The sequence below is a fragment of the Protopterus annectens genome, chromosome 8.part0 (genome assembly GCF_019279795.1).
Source record: "Protopterus annectens isolate FY-2018-M chromosome 8.part0, PAN1.0, whole genome shotgun sequence".
Lineage (NCBI taxonomy): Eukaryota > Metazoa > Chordata > Ceratodontiformes > Protopteridae > Protopterus > Protopterus annectens.
Window position 1 is genome coordinate 1,552,907,649 of NC_056741.1, and position 23,295 is coordinate 1,552,930,943.

Consider the following 23,295-nt stretch of genomic DNA (forward strand, 5'->3'; position numbering starts at 1 on the left):
GGATCCTATCTGGTCTGGAGGGACTATTTGGATGACTCTCTTTCTTAGCAGCTTTTCTATCTCTAGTGCTGCTTCTTCCCTTTGACTGGGTGGAACATCGGGAAGGTTTTTTGGAGGGGCAGGACAAAGATCGAAGGGGATATGATAACCTCTGGTTATAATCCTTTGTATCCAAGAATCAGTGGTAATGGTTAGCCAGGCAGAAGGGGACAAGGAGAAACGTCCCCCAACCACCTCCAGAGGAAAGGAGTTGGGCCACTCTTCAGGAGCGCTGGTAGGTTTGACCAGGGAAAGAATCCCTGGAACCCTGGTTACGTGGACCCCCTCTGCCCCGAAAGGACCGTCTTCCCTGTGAGTTTCCCCCTCTGCCTCTGGGGGAGACATCGGCCTGTGTGTCACGGAAAGGACCCTGAGATTTCTTGAACCACATCTTCCCACTCTTTTGGTTGCAGGAGAAAGCACGTTGAGGGGAAGAATAACGGACACCTACGGCAGAAAGGGTCTTACCGTCCTGTTCACATCTGGCCAGTGTGCTTTTAACTTTGGGCTCAAACAATGAGGAGGCCTCAATGGGAGCGTTAAGAAAGGCAGCCTTAAAGGGTTCCGCGAAATTGCACAAGCGCATCCAGGCGTGTTGTCTCAAGACCGCAGCTGAACCCGCTGCTCTAGCTGCTCCTTCTGATGCGTGAGATATCAGCCGCATAGAGGAGTTAGATATAGATTCAATGGCGGCCAGCTGAGAGGCCACTTTGTCATAGGCCTCATCAGACATGGCACCAGCCAAGATTTCAGAGAGCTCAGAAATCAGATCCCTTTGAAGCCTGGTTAAATGTGCCAGATAATTCAGGGACCTGATAGTAAAAGTCGCTGAAGCAAAGGTGCACTTCCCTATCCTGTCCAGGGCCCGGGACTCTTTGTTAGGCAGATGGACAGTCTGGCTTTCTTCTTCTGACAGATCGTTTTTTTGTTGCGGCCGCCACCACCAAAGCATCCACAGGAAGACCTTTGGACCAATGGGGATCCGAAGCAGGAGGGGACAAAATCTTATCTGGCCTCCGGGGAATAGCTTTGACGGTATCAGGAGCCTTCCAAGTGTGCTGCACGATTAGCCGGACAAGTTCATCAGCAGGTGGAGTAACCCAGGAGGTAGGAGGCCAGGTGCAAAAGGCCTGCAGGAACACAGATTCTTCAGAGGTCAGATTAGAGGACTGTCAGTCACCTCTCTGTTTAGGATTTCGAGGATATCACCAAAGGATACCTCAGAGGGTGACCAAGAGGATCCTTCCCCCTCATCACAATCTGTGTCTTCACTAAGGGACTCCTCTGTGGAGTCCATGTGCTTCCTCTTACACAAACTTTTTCGGTGGACCTCCTCAGTGGGAGGAGCTGGAGAAGACAGCAGAAAAGGGGATTCTTGTGGGAATATGTCATGAAGCCCTTACACCCGGTGTCCGCTAGGTGCGACTTGTGAAACCAGTGTACCAGAGGAGGGCAGAGGTATAGACAGTCCAGTATCACCAGCAGCAGTGACGACCTTCTCCATCAGTTGGAAGGCTGGTCCACCCAAAGAGGAGTGCATGTCTAGGGCAAACTATGCGTGTCACAACTGACATCCTGGGTCATAGAAAAACTTTCCTGCCATGAAGGCAACTGCGGTTCCTTAGTGAGATCCATAAAGGGGACTGCAGAAGGAGAAGACAGTGCTATATCCATGGACTTCCAAGGCAATGAAGAAGGAGAATAAGAAGGGGTCTTTGGAGACTGGTGATCACCTCTCAAGGAAGGATAGTTCCTGAGAGGTGGGATACCTCTGGCCAAGAGCACCTGATCCACAAGACACAACACATCATGTTCGGAAAGGCTTTTAGTGGACCTCACGGAGACTGAGGGAGAAACAGGCCTGTCCACAGAAAAGGCAAACTCGGTGCCCATCTCATCTGTCCGCACCGAGGACAGCGGTGCCGAGATAGACTGGACTATGGTTGTCTGCACCGAAGAAGTCATCGGTGCCGAGGTCATGGTCTGAACCAACACAGAGATCTGTGCCGAAGTGGTTGTCAGTGCCGAAGCTGGAACCGACAAAACTGGAGTCAACAATAAAGGCATCGGTTCCGAGGAAGATCTCCGAGCCGACGTGGTCAAGGTCTGCACCGACTGAACAGTCGGTGCCGATACAGTGGTAATAGTCTGAACCGAGGAGCCCCTCTGTGCCGATATAGCAAAGGCTGCAGGAGAAGACGGAGCCAAGATCAATAATGGAGCTGAAGGCCTCGGTGCCAAAGGTCTAGGCACCGAAAGCACTGGGGCTGACTGAGTGAACTCCGGAGCTGAAACTTTAGCTTTTTTAGGTTTTGGTTGGCGGGAGTAAGATTTAGCCTTAGTAGGAACATCCAAGATCTTCTTATGGTTTCTAGGAGGGGTTAAGGCCTCCGACTTTGAAATAGCCTCTGAAAAGGGAGATTTAAGAAGTCCCTTCAGTAACAGCTTTTTTTTCTCTCCAACAAGTTTCTATTCGAAAAGTTCTCACAAATAGTACAGGGTGGGTCAACAGACAAATGGGAAGCTCCCAAACAATAAACACACAAGAGTGTGCATCAGAAGTAGGAAGTTTGTGTCCACAATCAGAACACAGCTTAAACCCCAGACTACCTTTCTTATCTGCCATGAAGGCAAATTAATTAACAGAAAAGGTACCAGCAATGGTACAAGAGAGTACCCAAAAGTATGAGAGAAAAAAGGGGAAAGGATTACCAACGATGGTAAAGAGAGATACCTCGCGGTAAAAGTGGTAAAGAAAAGATTAGAAAAACCTGAAGAAATTATGCATGCTAAATATGATAGGGTAAGAGACAATGAAATATAAACTTTTCTGACAGAAAAGTAACCTAAAAAACTATCAAACAACAAATAACTGTACTTAGCTCATGAGAAGTAGCTTGACACGACTGAATGGCAACGCGGCAAACAAAATCTGAGGTAACTGGGAGAGGGGGATTACGGGTAAGAGTTTAGCTTGAGAGTTTGAAGCTGACGCGAGCTTGGAAAATGGCCAGCTCAGTTCTGAGGTCGGAACCGATACCCATGCGTAAGGAATGAACGAGGATTAACAATATCAGATAACCTTTTCCATTTGTTACTATATGATTTTCTAGTAAAAGGCTTTCTTGTCTCCATTAGTACTTGCTGCATTTCCTCAGAAAAAAGGTGCCTAAAAGGAATTAAGATCCTATCATCCAGGTAGTCAACTGAAGATAACTGAAATCAGGGTGTAACAAACAGCCCTGTTTTTATGTGACTAGATCCATTCTGTGAGGAAGCTTGTGGAAAATTGCCCCTGGCCATTTCCAAAAGAAGGCAGAACCATGATTGCTTGAGCTAGAAGGGAGTCATCACAATGATATTGGGGAATTCCTTCTGAATCTTCAGAAGTGCCCTGGATACTAGTGGAAAGTGTGGAAAGGTGTACTTGAACATTCCTGTCCAAAGAACAGGCATCTGTCTTCCAGGCCTTCTTGCATGGAGTCCTGGAACAGAATTTTTCCAGAGATTAATCAAATCTTGGAAGACCCCTGATGTATTTTCCATTTGGGAGGGTCTGCCCTAGTCCTATTCAGCTTGTTTGCCACGGAGTTTTGCTCTGATAGAATGCAGGATGCCTGTTGAGTGAGATTGTGCCATGATGCTATATTCAAAGCTAACATGGCTAGTCTGTAAAGGGGATACAACCTGGTTGCCTCTTGCTTGTTGATGTACCATGACTGTGGTATTGTCAGTAACCACTTGAAGAGGTTCCAAAGACCATAGATGATTCAGAGGGTTGAGTGCCTTGATCAGGGCAAACATCTCCTGGATATTTATGTGCTTGGTGTCCCATACCCTTTGCACTTTTATCACTCCAGAAACTGCTCCCAAGCAAAGACTTAAGCATCTGTGGTGACTGATTGCTTTGGAACAGGATGGAGAAAAGGAGACTTGATATTTAAGGATATCTGTTGTCTCAAGCCAAAACCTTCTCTTCTGATAAAAAATGGTGTAGATGCTGGGACAAAAGAGATATCAGACACCACTGTATCTTTCTCATGGGAAGTCTTCCCAATGGTATCATGAGAACCATAGATGGTATGAGGCCCAAAATTCTGAGGTAATCCCTCACAGTGACTGACGTCTGAATAAAAAACATTAGAAATAGATCTAGATAAAGATCTATTTTTTTACCTGTGGAAGAAAAGCTGTTTGAACTGAGGTGTCTAGTTGACATCCCAGGAACACAATCTTGTGTGATGAAGTCAAAAAAGGCTTTTGAATGTTCTGTTGGAATCCTAGCTTGTGTAAGAGATCTCTCACCAAAGAGAAACTCCTGTCATTTTGAAAAAAAATCTCTGCAAAGATAAGCAAGTTGTTTAAATATGGAAAAATGTTGATACCCTGTAACCTACAATAAGCTAGAATTGGAGCCAGACACTTTGCGAGCACTCTTGGTGGAGTGCATAGTCCAATGGGTAAGGCAGAGAATTGACAATGTGATCCAGTCACACAAAACATTAAGAAACACCTGAAGTCTGGATGAATAAGGATGTGATAAGTATCTTTTAAGCATAATGTTACCAGGAAACTTGAAAGAGGAAGGAAAGGTAATCGGTTATGAAGCGACATAACTTTGAATTTGTGCATCATCACAAGTAGGTTTAGGAAAGCAAGATTCAAAACTGGTCTCCAAGTATATACTTTTTTTGGTCAATAAAAACATTTTTGAATAAAACTCCTTCCTGACCTGGGAAGGAGGAACTAGTTCTATCATTGCTTGGGACAGCATTTGATAAGGAACAGGAAGAAACAAGATCTGCAGGATGAAGAATGATCCCCTGGAAAAGAAGAATTTCCTCCTGCTGCCATCTGTAATGCTATAGAATGATTTTCAGAACCCATTTGTCTGTGATAATCTGTTGCCAAAGAGAAAGATGGAGATTCAGATTTTCTGGAAAAGAATAAAGGCTGGGGTAGAAAGGGGTCACAAGGTCTCCTGAATAATTATTCAGACTTGTTGGACTGTCATTTGTTTTGGGAGGATTGATAATTCCTTTTAGAACCTTCTTGCAACTTCTTTTTAATGTCTGTTTACCTGAATTCTTTTGAGAATGTTTATTCTGTTTTTGCCAAAACTGGATGAGAAGAAAAAAAAATCCGTTGGACAATTTGGAAAAAGAAGGCTGAAAAATCTTAAAGAGATTCCATGGATTAATTTGCCCCTTTCATCATACTTTTTTGATCACCTCTGCAGCAGAGGGCACACACACACTAAATCTCCACCTAAGGGAGAATTTAAAATCTCATTTTTAAATCATCTGGGAGGTTCTGAAAATCCAGCTAAGCAACAGCACCAGCAGCCATATCCCTGTAAGAAGTATTAGCACAGACTGCAACCAACTGTGCAATAGAAAAAACTAAGTTATTTAAGCAGGTTTTTTTTTCCATGAGAAGAAACTCTAGATGAAATTTTCTCATACTTTCACAACATGTTTGAACAAACTGTAACATACTAGTCTGAAATTTTAAAATTCTGAAAATCAAAGTCGCAGAAGTATACACTTTTTTCCCTTTCCTAGCAACAAATGTTCCAATCCGTATTAGAAAGAGTAGGTTTAGAATTATCTAAGTGCTTAGCAGCAGTGTAGTCAACTAGGCTGTAGCTGCCGGGTCAGGTTTGTTAATGGTGTAGAAAAATGTAAAAAGACTGAGGAACTTTATACATCCTATCTGCCTTTTTAGGGACAGCTTGCTGAGTATCAGGAAAATTCCAGGCAGTAAGACACACATCCCCTAAAGCAGACAGGAAAGGAGGAATGGGTATAGGTTCTAGAAAATTCTTCTGTAACAACTCGTAGTATTTTCTGGGGAGACTGAAAAACCTCAGCATTCTCCCACTGAAAACACCAGGACATTCTAGCAATAGTCACAGAGAAAGAGAAACCCCAACAGGAAGAATCAGAAATGGAGCTCTCCTCTGAGTCTGAATACGAAATCTGAGAACAAAGCCCTGAATCCATCCTTGCATCTTCCTGTTTAGACTCAGAATCTTGAATCTCTTCAGGAAAAGAGGCTTCCCTTTTCTTTTATCAGAAACTACTTTGCAGGAAGTATCTATAGCCTGAACTAGACCATGAGCCAGTCCCAGTAAACTACTCCTAGCCAAAGAAATTTGAAGAGGATTAGATACATGTTTGATTTTCTGGGGGGGTAGCTGACAGCAAAAATAGGGCCAACTGTCTTATTAATGGTAGACGCGGCTTCCCTGGGGATGGGCACAGCATTCTGACATAACAGGGGAACCATCTGTGTTCCCTCTCCCAAGACCGACAAGAGTGTCTCTCCCTTGCCTACTGAAGGTATCTAACAGCTGTAGAGTATTGGCTAACTCCAGGCCCACAGTGGCTGTAGGTGCTATACCAGAGAGATTTGGGGTAAAAGATGAGTGGCCTGAGGTAGAAAACATGGACATAGCAGAATCACCCACTATGGCTGAGGCAAATTGCTAGCCTCCTGCGGTGGCAAAGGCTGTTTGCTTAACTTTTTCTTTTTGTGGTTGGAAGAAGGACCAACTGTGGTACAGACAATCTGTTCCACAAGCAAGTCGAAAATGGTGCCTCTTTCCCAGAAAAGACAAGAAGCAAACACTGATAAAAATACCAGTCCACGGAAGTTACTTCACAGAATATATGATGTCCTTCTATTCTCATGTTGCAGTATTCATCACAGTAGGGAGGTCACTGCCTGCAGCACCGGATATCCGGCCAGTATACCAAAGTCTTTGGAGCAGGGGGGGGGGGTATATGTGATGTATCAGGTCAGAGCCATAAACTGACGTAGGCCATAAAAGTGCCATCTGCACATACCCCCTTCAGAATTTTTCTGCCACAGTGAATGTTGGACTCCTGTTTGCCAGGTCAGGAAGCAGATCGCTCATTTATCCAGATGACCGCTACAGATAAGTACCCTGTTGGGTTTTTTTTTTATCTTTGCCTTGTTTCTCAGATGTACATGTCCACTAAAAAGGGGAAGTGTGCTTGTGGGAGACAAATTCCTCACAAGGACACGCACGTTCAGTGCATTTTCTGTTTAGGCGAGGCCCACGACCATAAGTCCTGCCCCATTTGTAAATCTTTTCTTCCTAAGATTCTCCGCAGCTATCTAGCCATGTTGAAATTGCACCTAGAAAATCAAAGGCACCGGCGTCTCGCGCTAGGCATGAAGGGCGAGCTAGGCATGTCTGATGAGCCACCTTGGAAGAAGGCCAAGAAAATTAGGCCTGATTCCCATGCTGCACCTCAGGCGTCCAGAGAGATTCTCGAGGCAGATGAAAGCCCAGGATCTCTTTAGACCTCCATTTCCCAACCAGGCCTGGGAACCACTGTGGAAGCCAGGATGGAGGAAACAATGAGTATGTCTGTTGAGGTTAATCAGACATCAGATCCTGATGGCAGAGGGGAACCACGGCTCATACAGTCAGAAAGGCCTACACCTACCATACCATCCTCCCAGATGTCAGCTTCTAGGCATACTCAGGTCTCTACTCCCTTAAAAAGGAATCAAAAACTAAAACATTCTAAGCAACAACCTGTTTCTGGATGGAAAGTTTTTTCCCCCAGAGCCTTTTCAAGGCATTTCAGGCCTTACAGACTCAACAACCACCAGCTGCTACTCCTCCAGAGTACCCCTTAGAGGTATCAGAGGAAGAGTATTCCTCCTCTGTGGAATCATTGACTTACTGTTCACAGATTGATTAACCTAAGGACTTTATCACCCCAGAAGAAGAGGATCTTGTCACTCCTGAGTCTCCAGGAAAATAATTCACCTTTGGGGACACTATCTTCCCTCATGAGGGAACATTTTAAATGGCAGGCCTCAGATGTCTCTGTCACTAGATAAAGGTACTTTGACTTACTACAGATGGAACAGCCATACCCTTCTGCTGTACCTTCCTTGCTACTGGCCTTCCCAAGATGCCTTCATGGCTGCTTCATAGGCCCCAGATTTCCAACCCCAGTCTCAAAACGTCTAGACTGAATCTACAAGGTGCCTCAGAACATTAAATTCCTGTTTAAAAATCCACCTGCAGATCCAGCAATTACTGCAGTTTCTGTGGATAAAACCTCCAGACAGTTACCCTCTGCTGCTCTTTACCCTACTGATAAGGACAGCAAATTCATGGACAGACTAAGGAAAAAGTCTATACATCTTCCACCCTTGCTATCAGGGCTCTGAATTACCAAACCCACACAGCTCGGTATGTTCTGGACACCCTCTCCCAAGCTTCTACTCTCCTCTCTGAGGTTCCAGAATCACCAGCAAAAACTCAACTAAACACCCTACTTTCCACAGCATCTCAGGTAACTAGGCACGCTATCAAGTCCAGCTATGATGCTGTGGAAGCTTCCTCAAAATTTGCTGCCTCAGGTTCAGTGCTGAGGAGATATTCCTGCATGAGACTTCAACCCTTACCTATGGATGTGCAAACTAAACTGCTTGATGCACCCCTGGATAATAAAGCTCTTTTTGGAAAAGCTTCAGCAGAACTCCTTAAATCCCTTCAAGAAAAGGGAAAAGAATTACAAAATCTGAAGCATTTACTAATGTCTCCTATCCCAAGATATCACAGAAATTATCCACTAAGGACTTCCTTTGTCAGGAGTCTTCCTACTCTGCACCACCACATGCAAAAGGACGTAGGCAAGCTAGAAAAAGCTCTGCTCCTATGTTCCCTTCCACTTCCTCTTTCACCCTTTTTTGGAGTCAGTGTGACCAAGCCAGACCACCTCCACTGTAACTTACAACCTCTAAACTCCAACACTCCCCTCTCCCTACCCTCATGGCAGAAAATCACATCAGAAAACTGGGTCCTCTCCATCATTCAGAGAGGGTACTTCATGATACAGTGGACTTTGCCCCCCTTTCCAGGGGATTCCTCAACCTCCATCAAACCAAATTCATCTTTTTCCCACCATCATTCAACAATTACTAACTCGGGACACCATAGAGAAGGTCCCTATTTCACAAAGAAACAAAGGTTTTTACTCCAGAATGTTTCTGGTACCAAGGGAAGAGGATCCCTGGAGACCAGTTCTGGACTTATCTGTTCTAAACCTCTTCCTCAAGGTACTCACTTTAAAAATGCTCACCTTACCTCTGATCCTACCACTCATACCAACCCAGGCCTTCATGGCAGCTCTGGATTTGAAGGACGCCTACCTTCACATTCCCATACACCCAGACTACAGGAAATTCCTACGCTTTGCAGTAGGTTCCTTGCATTTTCAATTCTCTGCATTACCCTTTGGGCTCTCCACAGCACCTCAAGTGTTCACAAAGTGCCTCACACCTCTGATTGCTCATTGCAGAACTCAGGGTATTCAAATATACCCATACCTAGACAACCTGTTAATTCTTCATCAAGACCATCAAACCCTCCTCCACCACCTACAACAGATGACCATCACCCTGACTCAGTTAGGATTCACTGCAAACAAGGGAAAATCACAACTGATCCCCACTCAAGACCTTATCTTCTTGGGGTGCAGGATAAAAACAGACAGAATGAAGGCCTTCATTCCAGAGCAGAGGATCATGGACCTCACCCTCTATTTCAACAATCAGATCACCCTCACTTCTTTGCCAGCAAGAGAATTCCTAAGACTATTAGGCCACATGGCATCATTTATACCCATGCTACCCCTGGCAAGACTCCACATGAGAAAGATCCAGTGGATTCTGAAAAATCTATGGAGTCAACACTCTCATCCTCTGGACACCCCCCTCCCCCTCCTACCGTGTCTGAAGAGGGAACTACAATGGTGGATATGTGCCATCAACCTCAACCACAGAACACCCTTACAGGTACCTGCCCCCTACAACAGATCTTTACAGATGCCTCGGACATGGGTTGGGGAGCAGTACTACTGCACAACCAAAAACAATACACTGTGCAAGGAAATGGTACCCACTAAGACAAAGAGATAATATCAACATCAAAGAAATGAGGGCACTTCTTCTACCCTACAGACCTTCAAAGTAACCCTACTCTCTGGAACACTAAAAGTGATCACAGACAATATGACTGTCCTGTGGTACAAATACAAATGGGGGGCGGAGGATGAAATCCTACCCCCTTTGCAGTCTAGACACACAGATCTGGACCCTAGCATCAACACTGCATATTCATCTGCTAGCTGTGTACATCCCTTCCTCAGAGAATGTTATAGCAGATACTCTCAGCAGAACTTCAGCACCCTCTCACGAATGGATGCTTCACAGAGAGGTGTTCCTAGATCTTATTCACATGTAGGGTATCCCGCAAGCAGATTTGTTTGCCTCCTCCCAGAACAAACAAATGTCTCTGTTTTGCACAAGGGATCTACATCCCCAAGCATGGAAAATGGATGCTTCCCCTTTTTCTTGAGGGGGATGTACCTATATCCCTTCCCCTGCTTCACACTAATTCAGAAGGTCCTCCTGAAAATTCAGAGGGACAAACCAAAAATCCTGCTGGTGACCCCTTTCTGGCCAAGACAGCATTGGTGTCCTCTTCTCTTCCTTTTAGCCAAGGGCAATCATCACAGGTTACCTCACCGATTAGACCTACTCACACAGGATAGGGGATCCCTAGTGCACCCTCAGGTAAGCAATCTCAAACTGACCTTATTGGTGGATAGGGTTCTAATCCGCTTCAGACACCTATACTCAGAGAACGTACTCGATGTTTTGCAGGAGGCCAGAAAGCCTAGTACCAGGAGAAATTATGTGTCAAAATGGAAAAGATTCTCCAGGTAGTGTCAAAAGAAATAACAGGACCCTTTGAACAGTCCTATACCTATGGTCCTTTCTTACTTGTGTGAGCTCCTTCATTCAGCACTAACGTACTCTTCAGTTAAGGTCCATTTGTCTGCCATCTCTGCTTGTCTGCCTTTGATCCCTCCTTTGGCATCAAGACTGGTGGTCAAGCTATTCCTGAAAGGGGTAGTCCATATCAGACCCCCCCCCCCACGCAAACCTGTACCTCCACCTTGGGACTTAAATTTTGTACTTGAAAAACTAACCTTGCCACCTTTTGAGCCAGCACACTCATCATCCCTGAAACTATGCACATGGAAAACAGTTCTACTAGTTACCCTCACCTCCACCAGCAGGGTATCAGAAATCCAGGCCCTGATGGCAATCCCTCCTTACCTCGCTTTCCAAAAGGACAGAGACTCCCCAAGGACTAACCCTTCCTTCATGCCTAAGGTGGTTAATGAGTTCTTACTCAATCAGACCATTAACCAACCTGTTTTCTACCCTCAACCTTAAAATTCCTTAGAAAGGGCACTCCATTCATTAGACATCCACAGGCAACTTGGGTACTATTTAGACAAATCCAAACCTATTAGAAAATCGGACCACCTGTTCATTTCCTTCCACCCTAGGGATCTAGGGAAGCCAGTCTCCAAACGGACCATCTCTTCATGGATCTATAAGACCATTTGTATATGCTACTCTATTCATGGGAAGATTTTATCTGGCAATGTCAAAGCACACTCCACCTCCTCAGCTGCCTTTTTCAAGGGGGTAGACTGTGCCTCCATCTTAGAAGCGGCAACCTGGGCTTCAGTTCATATTTTTACTAAGCATTACAAACTTGATTTAGCTGCTAGAGCTGGTTTTGCCAGATCTATCTTACAAGGTCTCATCGATCAGGGACCACATGCCTCCTCCCAGGCTCATACCTAAAAGCTTTGGTACTCTCCCTACTGTGATGAATACTGCAACATGAGAATAGAAGGACATAGAACAGTTGTGTAAGAACTTACCATAACCTTAGATGTCCTTCTTTTTCATGTTGCATTATTCAGACCCTCCCTCCTACCCTCTCTTGGATTACTTTCCTTACCTTCCTTACTTGATAACTACCTGTTGGGTCACAGGCCTACACCTACTTATCCTCAGCAGCAGACACAGGTGGTCAAAAACCCTATAGTCTGGTCTTCATGTCAGTCTGAAGGTACTTCCTTTTTAGCTCTTTCTTACACCTTCAGGGGTACTACTGTATGTGGCAGTCCATTCTGAAGGGGGTACGTGCAGATGTCATTTTTATGGCCTATGTCCATTTATGACTCTGACCTGGGACATCACACGTACCCCCCTGCTCCAAAGACTTTGGTATACTGGCCGGATATCCGGTGCTGCAGGCAGCAAACTACCTACTGTGATGAATACTGCAACATGGAAGAGAAGGACATCTAAGGTAATGGTTAAGTTCTTACACAACTGTTCTTTATCAGTTACTTTACACTAATTTAAAGTCAACAGAAAAAATAAGTGCTCCGTTTAAAAGTATGTTACAGTCTCGAGACAGTCTATTAAAACACAATCCTACAAACTTTAAAATAGCTCTCCCAAAAAGGAAAGTAATAAAACATCCATATATAAATGGAAGGTTTTCTCCATAATGGGAACTTATCTGCCCAGCAAAGGTGAGCATAAGCTGACCGTCGATCCTCAAAAGCCTCACAGTAGCATACTCTTCAGTGGCAGTAAAGCTCTGAAGGGCTTCATGCCCAAACTTGTCTTTTATTCAGCTCAACTCGAGCTGCTTAACTATTTGGGCATGTGGAAGGTGTGCCATAATGCTTTGGAAGCTGGCCAGCTGTTACATCCTTGGCAGGGTATAACCCATAGCTAAGACTACTGCAGCAGTGATCAATATGAGGAACATCTGAGGAAGATGGACCAGTCAAAGTGAGGTTAGGTATCCTTGCTGTGACTGAGGAAGATGCATCAGATACATTCAGGATTGCTAGAATAAGTTGGTTAGAAGGTAAGTAGTCCAGAATTTATATAAGCAGCACACTTACACTCACCCATAAACATACAGCCCTCAAAAAAGAGTAATACACCAGCAATGCACTCAAATCCTGTTCAAAACCCTTAGAAGTGTGTTCCCATTGCACTCCTCATAATAAAGTTGAAAGTGATTTTGCACAAAATTAAGATTATAGTGTGGTGCTTGATTTCTTTCTTTCACTGTTTACTCAGTTACCCTGTAGCCACATCCATCATGACATCATTGCAGATAATGAACAATGTTTTACATAGAAATGTGAAGCGTAAAGGGTAATAAAAAGCACCATACCACTTTTGAGGGCCTACTTCTTATTTACAGTGTGATTGCACTACTACATTATGAGGTGCTCCATCTGCAAGAACTTTTAGACAACTTGGCTTTCCAGGAAGGAAATTCAGTAGTTCATCCATTAATTTATGCAGTGAGGCATTGTGGGTTCTGGTTTTCATGATGTTATGGCAGGGATTTCAGCTCTGAAAATATATTCAATGAGCTATCCTTACCAACAAAATAAAATGCAAAAATAGCACACTTGTTGCATTAAAAACTGCATACCTTGGTATATCCAACTCCAAAAGTTTGTTGCTTACATTTACTTTAAAACATGACCAATACTCTTTAAAAATAAAATTAGTTTTCTCAAAACAAACTGCAGGAAAGATGTTACTGTGTGAATACTCATAATGCCTGCCCAATAAATGCACAACCAGTACAATGAAGTTCTGTCAGAATCCCAAAAAAGTAAAGTCGGTCTGACTGAAAAAAGAAGTTATGTCTTACCATAACGTTCCATCTGTATTGTTGATCCTCGTTCAGTCATTACGCATGGGTATCAGCTCCGACCACAGAACCGAGTCGGCCATTTTCCAAGCTCGCGTCAGCTTCAAACTCTTGAGCTAAACTCTTACCCACAATTCCCCTCTCCCTGTTACCGCAGATTGAGTTTGCAAGTCAAAGAAGGTAGGGCTACCTCTGGTCAAATAACCTAAGAGAACTGGATGGTGAGATCCACTAGAAACCACAGGAGGGGGAAGGAGGGAGGGTCGTAATGACTTAACAAGGATCAACAATACAGATGGAACATTATGGTAAGACATAACTTCTTTATCTGATATTGTTAATCTTCGTTCATTCCTTATGCATGGGACAGAGTCCCCAGCTACATCTATTCCTGGGAGGCAATCATGGAAGGACATTCCTGAGCACCATAGCACCAAAATATGCTCTTCCCCTGGAGGCCAAATCCAATTTGTAATGACTGATGAAGGTATGAGGCATAGCCCAAGTTGCAGCTGCACAGATGTCATGTAAAGAAGCTCTGGCATGTAAGGCAGCAGAAGTTGCTACCGACCTTGTTGAATGAGCTTTCATGGTAGTAGGCAACGAGATATTACGTTGTGTATAAATGAAGGTCACACATTCCTTCAACCATCTAGCTAATGTGACCTTAGCAACAGCAGATCCTAATCTAGGTCCAGAAAAGGCCAAAAATAACTGGTCAGATTTACAAAAGGGTCTAGTCCTGTTTAAGTAAAAACGGATTTGCCTGTGGATATCTAGGGTATGTAGGCAATACTCTCCTCTGTTTTAATGATTGGGAAAGAAAACTAGCAATTCAATGGCTTGATTAATGGACATTTCAGAGATTACTTTAGGCAGAAATGACGGATTAGTTCTCAGAGACACACTATCTCTATGAAAAATCAAGTATGGACTCTTGATACATAAAGCTTGAAGCTCAGAAATACATCTGGCAGAAGTAATAGCGACCAAAAACAAGGTTTTCCATGACAAATACTTGAGGTCGCAAGAAGAGGCTGGTTCAAAAGGTGACATTGCCAGAGCTTGTAGAACTAATGATAAATCTCATGGTTGAATAGGTTCTCTAAAAGGTGGCTTCAGATGATTCACACCTTTTATGAAGGTCTTGCACAATTTATGGGACATAAGAGAGGAATCTTGGACACCCTCATGAAAATTAGAAATTGCAGCCAAATGAATTCTAATGGCAGAGGCCGATACACCCGATTGAAAAAGGTCGGCCAGATAGTCTAGTATTATCGACACTGGTGCTGAAAAGGGGTTTATCTTTCAGCCAGCAGGTAAATCTTTTCCACTTGCTCAGATAAGTAATTCTAGTGGAAGACTTATGAGAAGCAATGAGAATATCACGTACTGGTAAAGAAGATCATTCTGCTGGCAATCAAGGGAATTGGAGTAGCTAAGCTGTGAGCTTCAGGCTGTTCAAGTTGGGATGAATCAGGTTCTGAGGATGTGAGATCAACTCCGGGGTTGGATGGAGAACACATGGTCGATCTAGTAGGTGAGGCCAAAGGAAGGGGAACCAAATCTGTCGAGGCCAATATGATGCTATGAGGATCACCTTGCTATTCAACCAACGGGCTTTCTTCAGAAACTGGGGAATGAGGGTAAAGGGTGGAAAAGCGTAAAGAAGACCTGAGGGCCAATTGTGGACTAGAGCATCCCTGGGTGACTGTCCTGGAGGGGGAATTAGGGCAAAGTAGTTGCTGCATTTGTAGTTGGTCGGGGATGCAAAGAGGTCCCAGCAAGGATGGCCCCAGTGGTGGAAGATCTCTGCCGCTATCAAGGGATTCAGGGACCACTCATGAGGTTGAAGAATGCACCTGCTGAGTCTGTCTGCTATCACATTGGAACTCCCGGGAATGTGCGTTGCTAGAAAAAAAACGGTTGGTAGCCATCTCCGATTGCCATATTCTCATGGCCTCTCGACAAAGGGGGTAAGATTTGGTTCCACCTTGCTTGCTGATGTACCAGACTACTGCCATGTTGTCTGATTGAATCGCAATTGTCCCAGACGGCAGCAGGGGATGGAACGCTTGCAACGCCAGAAGCACCACCCTCAGCTCTAGAACATGTATATGCAGATGGGCCTCCAGTTCGGACCAAGTGCCTTGGACTGTCTGTCCCTGACATAGCCCCCCCACCCCATTAGGGAGGTGTCTGTGGTCACTGTGGCCTTGGGTTGCTGGGGGGAGAAGGGGTGAGACCATTGTGAGAGATTGTGTGCAATCCACCAATTTAAATCATGTTTGCACCTGTGGGTTACTCATATCATGGCTGAAAGAGGATGCTGAAAAGGATACCAGTGGGTGAGCAGTAGCCATTGTAGAAGCCTCATGTGAAACCTGGCCAGGGGAACAATGGTGATGGAGGCTGCCATGGAACCCAACAGCTGTAGAACCGAGTGAGCCATGGATTTTTCCCTTGAAAGGATTAGAATTAGTTGCTGCTTTATCCTTAGAATTCTGTGCTCTGGAATAGCAGGTCTGCAGTTTATTGTGTCCAAGATAACCCCTATGAATTCTGTCGACTGAGATGGGGTGAGATTGGATTTTTGCCAGTTTATGGTTATGCGTAGCCTTTGAGCAGCGAGGAGAGAGTATGCCAGAGCTTTTTCCAGTAGATGTCTGGTGGGGGCAGAAATGAGTCAGTCATCTAGGTATGGAAACACCTGGAATCCTTGAAGTCGCAAGTGAGCTGTGACAACTGCCATGCACTTAGTGAACACTCTGGGGGCTGTAGAGAGTCCAAAGGGCAGTACTCTGCACTGGTAGAGACTGGCTCCCGCACGGAAGCGCAGAAATTTTCTTGATGGCCTGTCCACTTTTATGTGGTAGTACGAATCTTGAAGATCTATCGAGCAGATCCAATCGTCTTTTTCCAAAAGCGGGAGGATAGACTATATTGTGACCATCTGGAATTTTTGTACTCTCACAAACTTGTTCAATACACTGAGATCCAAAATTGGTCTCCAGTCCCTGGTTTTCTTTGGCACCAAAAATAGTCTTAAATAGAATCCGGATCCTATCTGGTCTGGAGGGACTATTTGGATGACTCTCTTTCTTAGCAGCTTATCTATCTCTAGTGCTGATTCTTCCCTTTGACTGGGTGGAACATTGGGAAGGTTTTTTGAAGGGACAGGACAAAGATCTAAGGAGATATGATAACCTCTGGTTATAATCCTTTGTACTTAAGAATTGGTGGTGATGGTTAGCCAGGCAGAAGGGTACAAGGAGAAACGTCCCCCAATCACCTCCAGAGGAAAGGAGTTGGGCCGCTCTTCAGGAGCGCTGGTAGGATTGACCAGGGAAAGAATCCCTGGAACCCTGGTTACATGGAACCCCTCTGTCTCGAAAGGACCATCTTCCCTGTGAGTTTTCCCCTCTGCCTCTGGGGGAGAACTCGGCCTGTGTGTCACGGAAAGGACCCTGAGATTTCTTGAACCATATCTTCCCACTCTTTTGGTTTCGGGAGAAAGCACGTTGAGGGGAAGAATAATGGACACCTACGGCAGAAAAGGTCTTACCGTCCTGTTCACATCTGGCCAGTGTGCTTTTAACTTTGGGCCCAAACAACGAGGAGGCCTCAATAGGAGCGTTAAGAAAGGAAGCTTTAAAGGGTTCCGCAAAATTGCACAAGCACATCCAGGCATGTCGTCTCAAGACCGCAGCTGAACCCGCTGCTCTAGCTGCTCCTTCTGATGCATGAGATATCAGTCGCATAGAGGAGTTAGATATAGATTCAATGGTGGCCAGCTGAGAGGCCACTTTGTCACAGACCTCATCAGACATGGCACCAGCCAAGGTTTCAGAGAGCTCAGAAATCAGATCCCTTTTAAGCCTGGTAAAATGTGCCATATAATTCAGGGACCTGATAGTAAAGGTCGCTGAAGCATAGGTGTGCTTCCCTATCCTGTCCAGGGCCTGGGACTCTTTGTTAGGTGGATGGACAGTCTGGCTTTCTTCTTCTGCCAGATCCTTTTTTGTTGTGGCCGCCACCACCAAAGCATCCACAGGAAGACCTTTGGACCAATGGGGATCCGAAGCAGGAGGGGACAAAATCTTATCTGGCCTCCAGGGAATAGCTTCGATGGTATCAGAAGCCTTCTAAGCACGCTGCACGATGAGCCGGACAGGTTCATCGGCAGGTGGAGTAACCCAGGAGGTAGGGGACTGGGTGTGAAAGGCCTGCGGGAACACAGATTCCTCAGAGGTCAGATTAAAGGACTGCCAGTCATCTCTATGTTTCAGGATTTTGAGGATATCACCAAAGGATACCTCAGAGGGTGACCGAGGGGATCCTTCCCCCTCATCGAAATCTGTGTCTTCAGTTAGGGACTCCTCTGTGGAGTCCATGTGCTTCCTCTTACACAAACTTTTCCGGTGGACCTCCTCAGCGGGAGAAGATGGAGAAGACAGCATAATAGGGGATTCCTGTGGAAATATGTCCTGAGACACCTTGCACCTGGTGTCTGCTAGTTGCGACTTGTGAAACCAGTGTACCAGAAGAGGGTGGGGGTATAGACAGTCCAGTACTGCCAGCAGCAGCGAAAGCCTCCTCCATCAGTTGGAAGGCTGGTCCACCCGAAGAGGAGTGCATGTCTAGGACAGGGGTCACCCCTCCCCTAAGTGGCTCAGCCTGCCGACCTGGAGTCCCTGGATGGCTGTGGAGCAGCAAACTATGCGTGTCACAACTAACATCCTGGGTTGTAGCAAATCTTTCCTGCCATGAAGGCAACTGTGGTTCCTTAGTGAGATCCATAAAGGGGACCGCAGAAGGGGTAGACTGTGCTATATCCATGGACTTCAAAGGCAATGAAGGAGGAGAATAAGAAGGGGTCTTTGGAGATGGGTGATCACCTCCCAAGGAAGGATAGTTCCTGAGGGGTGGGATACCTGTGGCCAAGAGCACCTGATCCACAAGACGCAACACGTCATGTTCGGAAAGGCTTCTAGTGAATTTCACGTAGAATGAGGGAGAAACAGGCCTGTCCACAGAAGAGGCAAACTCGGTGCCCATCTCATCTGTCTACACCGAGGACAACGGTGCCGAGAGAGTCTGGACTACGGTTGTCTGCACCGAAGAGGTCATTGGTGCCGAGGTTATGGTCTGCACCGACACAGGGATCGGTGCCGAAGCTGGAACCGACAAAACTGGAGTCAACAATAAAGGCGTCGGTTCTGAGGAAGATCTTGGAGCCGACGCGATCAAGGTCTGCGCCGACTGAATGGTCGGTGCCGATACAGTGGCAATAGTCTGAAACGAGGAGCCCTTCGGTGCCGATATAGTGAAGGCTGCAGGAAAAGATGGAGCCGAGATCACTAATGGAGCGGAAGGCCTCGGTGCCGAAGGTCTAGGCACCGAAAGCACTGGGGCTGACTGAGTGAGCTTCGGAGTCGATACTTTAGCCTTTTTAGGTTTTGGTTGGCTGAAGTCCCCAGCCGGGGACGAAGGCAAAGATTTAGCCTTAGTAGGAACATCCAAGATTTTCTTATGGGCTCTGGGAGGGGTTGAGGCCTCCGACCCAGAAATAGCCTCTGAAAAGGGAGATTTAAGAAGTCCCTTCAGTAACAGCTTGTTTTTCCTTTGCAGCAAGGTTCTATTCGAAAAGTTCTCACAAATAGTACAAGGTGGGTCAACAGACAAATGGGAGGCTCCCAAACAATAAACATTCAAAGAGTGTGCATCAGAAGTGGGTAGTTTGTGCCCACAATCAGAACACTGCTTAAACCCCGGACTACCTTTTGCCATGACAGCAAATTAATTAATTGAAAAGGTACCAGCAATGGTACAAGACAGTACCCGAAGGTATGAGAAAAAAGGGGGAGGATTACCAGGTTTACTACTGAAATGTCGAATGGCACTACATCGACTGTACTATAGTCGAACACGGAAGTTCGAAAATAGTAATGTCGATGACAAAAAAACAATCTAGGACTGTGTTTTAACATGGTCGAGGTAGGGGTGATGTTTGTAGTTCTGAATAATACTGAACACCTACCTCGACCCATGTTAAAACCATTCCTAGATTGTTTTTTGTTGTCGACATTACTATTTTCGAACTTCCGTGTTCGACTATAGTACAGTCGATGTAGTGCCATTCGACATTTCAATAGTAAACCGGATTACCAGCGATGGTAAAGAGAGAATACCTCGCGGTAAAAGTGGTAAAGAAAGGAGCAGAAAAATCTGAAGAAATTATGTACGCTAGATGCGATAGGGTAAGAGACAATGAAATATAAACTTTTCTGATAGAAAAGTAATCTGAAAAACTATTAAACAACAAATAACTGTACTTAGCTCAAGAGAAGTAGCTTGACACGACCGAATGGCAATGCGGCAAACGAAATCTGAAGTAACAGGGAGAGGGGAATTGTAGGCAAGAGTTTAGCTCGAGAGGTTGAAGCTGACGCGAGCTTGGGAAATGGCCGGCTCAGTTCCGAGGTCGGAACCAATACCCATGCGTAAGAAATGAACGAGGATTAACAATATCAGATCAAATGTTACCTTGTGAATAGTCACAACATATAGCCAGTAAATGCACAAACATATATTAAAATCCTGTCAGAATCCTTTAAGTAAATTAAGTCTGACAGAAAAAAATGGTATGTAAGTTGTCACCGCTTGAACACATGCAGTACATACCCCATAATACAAAAGTAGTCTACTGTGACAGACTTCATCTGAAGTAAAACTAATCAGATAGGAAATAATAACAGGTAAGTTGTCACATCACGATCACAAGACACAGAATCTCCATAAAAGCAAAGCTGTACATCAAAATCATGTCAGAGCCCCTTGTAATTAAAAATTAAACAAACATAAAATATAGCAGGTAAGTTGTCAGTGTAAACACAAGCAGTAAATACTCTGTAAATGCACAAGCCAAAATGTGAAATCCTGTTAGTAGTCCTTAGAAATAAAAAAATAGTCTGAAAAATGGTAGGTAAGTTGTCACAGTATTAACATAAGCAGTACATGTTCTCTCTCTGCTCGTGTAAAACACTGTCACACACAAACTTTTCATGAAATATAAGAAACATTTGCATAAGCAGTACAAGCCCACAGCTTAGTCTAGGCTAAATGCAGTGGTCCCAGACAGGAAACAAATGGCTAGCTCATAAATAATGGGTTACTGAAAGGGCCACTACCACCGGCAGTAATAAAAAAAAGCACTTTTTTGGTTAAAATAGACACACACACACATAAACACACACATACAATTACATTTTCTGTGTATAAGGGTTTCCCAAAGGGAACTCCTTTTTTAATAAATAAAGTAAATATATATCAATTTAAATTAAACTAAATTATAAGTAAATACATTTACTGTGAGAAGGGAGTTCCTCAAAGGGGGCTTTTCTACTAAAGAAAGGAGCTGAAGTGCCAGTTGCTGTTCTTGTGCACCATGGCTGCTTCTTCATGAGGCAGCAAGAAAGTACTAAAGATTTTCCACCTTGACTGTTGCTTTTTCCCCTCTTCAGAGTTGGCCTATGAACAGTCAGAGTGGATCTTAGCGTGGAACCTTTAGCTTTTGCAGGCTGGCCAGTTGCTGTGTCTTTGGCAAGATATAACCCATAGACTACTGCAGCAGTGGGAATGATGGACATCCTGGAATAAATTCAACTCTGGACCAGCAGTTGGCTTTATAATTTGGACAGTTTACTTGAATGATGGGGAATTCTGTATATGGACATTGTTTCTGATGGTGAGAATGTTTTAATTTTTCTTGCAACCTGGAAAAGAGGAAATGTAAAAGGTATAAAAGTTATACTTTTAATTACTTCTGAGCTCAGAACCTTCCAACTACTGTGAATCAACAATAGCAAAACCTATGGCACTATCTGCCAGCTGGTTACATCCGTAACTATTTCTGCAAGAGACAGCACTGTTGTTCTTACTGGGAACCTGCAGCAGACAGAAGTGTGCTAAAACATACAATAAAGAGAAGTGTCTGCTTTTCACTGCATTTAAAGGTGAGGGGGCGTGGCCAAGGATGAACACAGGATAGCAGCAGATTTCTTCAGCTCCACCAATTTCATTACACTGACAGGAATTAATTACTTAAAAAATTAATTTTTGAAGTAATTTTCTTTCTAAATATGTTTGTTTTATATAGTTCTTGAACTATATCTAAAAAAGAAAGGAAATCTTAACAATATTCCTGTCAGAAATCACTTTGGAAATTTTCCTGTCAGTTTATCAGTCTGAAATGAGTTCCAGTAAGACAAATTCTCAAGACTCCAGCATCAAGAAAGAACTTCAGTCTCTGATAATTATAATCCAGCAACTTACTGCTAAGATGGATAAAATGGATACTAAAATAGACACCTTCATAGACAAAACTACAAAACAAATAGACTTGTTACATATAGACCTGCAACAACAGAAGATCCAGATGACAGGCATAGAAGAAGCTGTGAATGACATGGAAAATAGAATCCAAGAAGAGGAAATCAACATTGAGTTTCTGCTGAAACAAAATACACATTTACAAACAAAGCTGGATGACCTGGAAAATAGATCTAGGCAATAACATTAGGATTTTTGGACTGCCAGAAAATATTGAAGGTAACAATATTACTTCTTTTTTAACAACATGGCTCCCTAAAACTTTAGACTTACCAGAAGCATTCTCTTTTGGTATCGAAAGAGCACATAGATCTATAGCTAATACTAACTCTAACAAAAAATATCCTAGATCAGTTATAGTTAGATTTCTATCTTTTGATAAAGAGATGGTTCTTAAATCTGCTTGGGCTAAAGCTCCTGTTAAGATTAATGAGACAACTGTGCGTTTTGACAATGACTATTCTTCCATGGTAATAGCTAAAAGAAAAGTTTTTCTGCCACTAATAAGGGAGCTTAAAAAAGCACAGTTTAAAACATACCTTCTGTTTCCTGCCAAGCTTAAAATCTTCCTTCCTGATGGTCCTAAAATTTTCGATGACTTAGACTCTGCTTTACTGTTTATCAGAAAAAATAAGATTTTGGATAAAATAGAGGAAATGGAATGGGCTAGTCCTTCATTAAAGAGACTGGCAACTGAAACTTCGTGGAAGACTTCAGAGAAGAATAAGAGACTAAAAAACAAATGATTTGTTCTATGTTTTTTTTTTCTTTCTCTCATCATTTTATTTCATTATTAATCTTTTTAAATATAGTTCCTGCATTTCCAAGAAGCCACAAATATTTTGAAAAAGATTTAATCAAAGTCATTCTCTGTGTGCAAAGAAATGTTTTGTTTCATAACCAGTCAAAATATCTGAAGATGTAATGGCAAGCTATGATTCAACTTGTTTCTCTTTCTGAAAAGGAGAAGTAAGGTCAGTAATTTGATACATTTTTTTTCTTTATCTTTTTTTTTCTTCTCCTTTTCTTCTTTTCTTTGTTTAAACAATGACATTCTATTTAGATTATGTAGTGGATAAAGGGTGGGGGAGGGCAGGGAGAGAAGAGTAATGAAAATATGATTAATAGAATAATAACATATTTATTCCTTGTAAAAAGTGTATATGTTCTTCAAATGCTATTCCTAATTATACTTTCTTGATTATACTGCTTATGCTTGTTTGTAAATAATCTGTCATGCTTTAACTAAT